This window comes from Crocodylus porosus, unplaced genomic scaffold, assembly GCF_001723895.1.
Source record: "Crocodylus porosus isolate Cpor-Errol unplaced genomic scaffold, CroPor_comp1, whole genome shotgun sequence".
NCBI classification, from domain to species: domain Eukaryota; kingdom Metazoa; phylum Chordata; order Crocodylia; family Crocodylidae; genus Crocodylus; species Crocodylus porosus.
The window spans coordinates 31821808-31827807 of record NW_017728949.1 but is presented as its reverse complement, the minus strand read 5'-3'; positions in this window follow the sequence as shown (position 1 = coordinate 31827807).

The following is a 6000-nucleotide window of genomic DNA, read 5'->3' as shown; positions in this document are numbered from 1 at the left end:
GGCCAGCCACATCATCCAGATGTTCGACTCTGGGTTCCTGAAAAAAGTTTTATTCTCCCAGCTCAGCCAAGGCATACACTCAAAAGTAATGCAGAGAAAGTGCTTCAAGGATGCCCTTAAGTCCAACTTGAAAAAATGTAACATTGACATAGGAGTCTAACACCCAGAATTGCCCCAAACAAAGGCAGAATCTGCTGCAAGGGTCTCTGGACTTCAAAACTTCAAAAACGTACAATGACAACAGGAGGTAGGGAAGTGAGCATGGCAGAAACAGTGTGTCATGGACCAAAACAAGACTCCATAGCCACCTACCACACATGGAAACATGAGCCTGAATTGCAACAGAGTCTGTCAATCTCAGATTAGCCTCATCAGCCATCTTCAAACTCACAGATAAAGCAGTCATGGAAGGCAATCATCCTTGACTGTGAAGTATTGCCGATCTGAAACATGACAACTACAATTATTCTGCTATTCTTCATTTCAAGTATTGAGCTATGTTTTAGGTCTCTTTTGATAGCTCTTTTACACTGCTCTCTTTTAAGTTAAAGTTATTAATGCAAGTGATTTTTTTTTTTGCCTAACATGACATTAATTTCAGTTAAATGAAAATGTGGCATTCCTGTTGTGCATCATATCCTTTTTTGTCTTTAACTAACTCTGTATTATCTATATTTTACCAGTCAGGCATCAAAGTGGTTCCAGAAGAGGAGATTCACTGCAGTGAAGGAGATTGCAATGATCATGCTGTGAAAAGACACATCTTAGAGACTGTGGACCAAATTGTAGCCAAAGACCCTTCTGTTTTTCCTTAGTGTACCTTACAGCCAAATACCTGTAGCAGTTACAGAACATCAAAACTTTCTGTTCACTGTGAGCCTGGAAACAACCAAAAAGGTAGTACTTGTCTCTCTGGAATACTGTTAATTTCACTCTAATAGGACTGGACATTCCCCTATTGCCCTTCCCTCCCCCGGTATGTTTTTAATATACTTGCAGTTTCTTTTCCTCTGTGGCAATTCATTTGTAATTATATGCAACATGAAATAAACCATAACTTTAAGATATATAGATAGATACATAACCTAGCAATGTGCACCGTTAACTTCCATTATCCAAGATGGAAATGAGATATGATATGACTGATTTGAAGTAAGTCTTCCTTATTCACAAAAGTCATATATTTTAAACTTTAACAGATTTATTACAGTCTATTATATATAAACAATGTTAGCTGGCTTTCCAAAGGTTCTTTGAGATTATCATGATTTTAAGGAAGCATGTAACAATTTAAAATAGAATCTATGGGGAAGTTATTGTAAAGTCAGATATCACCTGATTTCAAAGTATATCAGCTGAAATGTCAGGTGGAAGATAGAGCAGGGTGGAACCTGATAAATTAGAAATGTCAAAATAATTTGACTCCATTGGCCGGATCCAGATCCTGGGCTTCTCACAGGCCAGATTCAGACTGAGCTCTAGCAGTGGAGCAAGCAGTGGTGGTGTTAACCCTCATGGCTGCCTGAACCATTGGGTTGACTCAGACAGCTGCAGAGGGGTTAACACAGAGATGGGCAAAATGGCAGACCCACTGGTGGCTGGACTCCATTTCCCAGCAGCCCCTGCCCACATTGCTGCAGTGGGGTATGTGGGCAGTGAATTACAGCTCTGCCCTGTCTCCAGCTCACACTGTCACTGCTGAAAAATCCCATCCCTGGCCCCAGAGCAGCTCCCCACCCTGCCACACACTTTGCCAGTACTCCTCGGGTTGGTCTGGATGGAAGCCCTGCCCCATGCTGTTACAGCCCTGCCACTCCATGGAAACCTGCCACAGCAGGTAGTGACATGGGCAGGGACTCCTGGGAAATAGTCTGCCATGGGCCCAATCTGGCCTACAGGCCAGATTTTGCCCGCCCCTGGGTTAACACCATGGCTACTCAACCCACTTCCACCCAAATGGAGCCCACATAGAGGATTTGGGCAGCAGAGTGGCTGACAGCACCACCAAAACAAGTTCTCAGTGGGAATCTGTACCCAGGATTCTGGCAGCTGGGTGAGAGACATTACCCCAAAAAAGAGAGAGCGAGACAGAGAGTTCACTGACTCTGCTGCCAAAATCCCAGTCTCTCTAACAGTCCCATGGCCAGGTGAAACAATTTTGACCACATGTTTAACACGCTGTAACAGGGCTCAGCTTCCCAATGCTGTTTTGTGCCCTGTAGCAGCCCATGGAGATCTGGTAAGCATTTTGGCTTTTTAATTGGTTGCCTCTCTTGCTCTTTCCTGCTACACCTTTGTTGGTAATTACAAATTTGGAGGTAGCCCTCAGTTGCCAGAGTGACACTATCAGAGCTGATCTTGCTCACCATAGAGCTACACTTATCCAGTCCAGTCAGCATTTAGAGTGAGTGACCCTGGCAATTGCTGCCTACTGGCCTCCCAGGTTCTCTCCAGTCAGTGTCCCGAGTCCTCACTGGGCCTAAACAGTCTTGACCCTTCTGTGGCCAAATTCAATATTGCTGCTAGCAGTGGTAAAATATTTATTGACCTCACTAGAATTCACATTTGATTAAAATATTTAAGTTGCTAAATAACAATTAATCAAATTAACCTCACTAGAATCTGGATTTGATCCAAATATTTTAGTTACTAAATTAATCAAATGTACAAGTGATGTACTTCACAATTCAATTGAATTGAGAAACGTGCCAATAGATGCCATCTTTTAGACCCAAGCAGCAGAGCTGTCTTATAGAGGAGGCTGGACAAATACCTTGCTGAGCTCATTTCAGCGAGCCCCATTACCTCCTGCCCATGGCAGGGGACTGGACTTGATGATCTTACAGGTCCCTTCCTGTCCTTCTTTCTATGATTCTATGATTACAGGTTGCTGCGTAAAGTGGAGTATCAGTATTACATTCTTATGCTTGTTTTCATTTGGAATAACCAAGCCTGAGGCCTGTTGTTATGGATGTCATTCTTGTCTCAGATGCTGAACCACCTGTAGTGAGCTCCTGTCCACAGAACATAGAAATAGAAACCAAACAAGGAAATCCCTACTGGAATGACTTGCCTGAATTGTCATAGAAGGAGCCAGCATTTGAAGACAATTCCAGGGGTCCATTAAAAATCACAAAAGGAGGTTCCAGTGTGAATAATGGAGACCAACTGGCATACGGCCAATATTCTGTGGAATATATAGCAACAGATCTTTCAGGAAACAAAGCCAAATGCTCCTTTGAGATCTCTGTTAAATGTATGTATTTGGCTTATATTCAAAGTCAACTAAATAAAATATAATGAACTATTTATATGTATAGCCTTTCAGCATTCATTATTTCATGTTTAATGTCTAATGGGTTTTAGGGGATAAAGTCTCTGTTGCTAATCTAAATCTACAGCCCATTTGAAGAGGGTATAAAATATATATCTCCCAAATATTTCCCTACAGTGCTACTAACAGTTTTGAACTGTCTCCATACAGTAGTTTCTTCACTGGAACTTCATCTACCAAACTGTATGTCAGTTCAATGTGCAGAGCTATTCCCTTGAAAAGCTCCAGGTAGGGGTCTTAACAAAAGCCATATGACCTAGACCCATAAAGGCCAAAGAAATCAGTGGGAAAAGGGGGCTTAAGTATCACTGAAGATTTGTGCTCAAAACCAGCCAATTGAAATGTAGGCCCCAGAAGCACAGTTCTGCTCCTTTTTGTCCTCTAAATGGCATTTTTCTAGCTGCTTGCTTGCCTGTTTTTGGTCCTGCCTCTTCACTGTGGACATGTTCAGTGTACACACATGGACAGAACATGTACAGCTGGAGTATGTATGGCCATGTACAAGCCTAGATACATGCTTGGCATATCTAAGTTCAGGAAAAAAGTAGAGGGGAAGAGAACAGCTCTCCTGTGTTTTATCTCAAATAACCTGAGTTAGGGCATTGTCTTTGGAAACCAGAAACTCAGGCTCAAGCTTTGCCTTGAAGTTGTTTGAAGCTACATGTCTCTGACTTGCTACTGCAATATCCTAACCATCATACCACAGACTAGACAAGTTATAATGCTTTTGAAGCTGAGACACTCGTGTGTTTATTAGTCATTGGATACAATGCGTGGAGAGTGGTGAAGTGGGGAAGTTTCTGACTCACTGGGACCAAGGCTCCTGCTTGAACTCAGGGTTTGGTCCTTTTCAGGCCAGGAGCCATCATCTCATGAGTCACACACCTTTAGCTTCATCCTCCTGACTCCACATATATCCTTGTCTTGACTGCTAGGGGCCCAACTCTAAAGGAAAACCGAAGATGAGACTGGCATAAGTATCGTAAGTGCACTGTTTGGCCATTTATGTGGCTAGATAGTGCCTGGTTAGACAAACAAAATGGAAATATAATTGTGCCTCAGACTCAAACTTTTTTGAAGTTTGGTGGGAGAGAGAAAAGGACTTGGGAGTAGGGATGCAGGGGGGCAGGGAGAGCTAATATTCTACTTCAGGCTTCTTTCTATTAAAATAATAACCATCTGCAATAGACACTTTTTCAAAACTGTTCACTTACCTATTTTGGGTACTATCGTTGTGTGATGTCACACATGTGGGATCTCATACTTGATTTTCATGGTTGCACAGCAGTTGACTGTTTCACACTGAGCACCCCAAAATCAAGGCATATGTAATCATCAAAGACTTTTAAAAATTATTCCATGTATCTACACATTCTCACAAACAGCTCCAGCCTGTTGTCATGAATGGCCAAAAAGTTGCATGATCTCACTCACAAAGAGGTACAGTCTTAAACTGTTTCAAAGCAATGTCAATGCAAATAGACTTAAATAGATACCAGAAGTGGGTTCTTAATGTTGCCCTGTAGATTTACCCACCAGTGGTATTGTTCTCATGAATATTAATTTATAATATTTTGTCAAATATTTATTTTAATGAATCGCAGTGCTGTTTGCTTTAAATATACATAAAAATGTTAACCATTATTAACTCAACTTATATATTTATTTATATGTGTGTGTACATGTGTGTGTGTGTGTATTTTTATATATCTATACCCAAAGCAACTGCATGCACAATGGAATTGCTGGAGGATGGAGCAATAGTCTGTGGATAACCTTCTGTGGAAGGAATGGATCTCATGACCATCGACTGTATTGTCCTACGTCACAGCAAATACCAGTTTAACAGGGATCCATATCCAATATATGCATGCTTGGAAGAGGGACTTCGGTGGACATTCACAAGCACATTCACTCCAATTGGCCCAAATTTGCCAAGTTTAAACCACAAGTGTCAAGGTAATGACTCAGTACATGTAAATGCATATCTGTACTGCTTGTTTCCTAAGGCATTTTTATTTTATCTGTATGTGTATGTATATGTGTATGTACACACACACACACACACACACACACACACACATAGCTGCTGTAGATCTCTCCAGTGCATTATGACTTTAATGTAAAACCCTTGAAGTAAATGTCATGCCTGTGAGGCAGTAATTAAATCCTGAAAGGAAGAATGAGAGAGAGAGACACATTCTGAAATTGAACATTCTGACACTTCACAAAAGGGATTTGAAGCTTTTTATTGCCTCTTTCAATATCTAAGTCCAAGTCAAGCATCATTAAGATCCTCAAAACTCACATTCACCTGGTGCCTGACTTTGGAAGTATTTAAAATCCCTTAGCAGTGGAAGGCATATCTATACCTCTTCCATACCACGTTCACTCTATGCCCAATAAACCCCATTTGGATGTAATTTAGCTGCCTTAAAGTTGATCAGGTTATGTATTGATGAGCATACCTAGTAGAAGAATGCTCAGTGGCACATGCTCAGATGCCTCTCTAACGTGATTATACTACATTCATTTGAGGAGTTAGTACATGTGAAGGAGGCATGCTCTTCTTTTTTTCTGGTGTTTCCTAGCAGTCTGGAGGCATGACTGTGTCTCCTTATATGACCTGTCATTTCCACTGGTAAAGTTCTGCTGTTGGGAATACA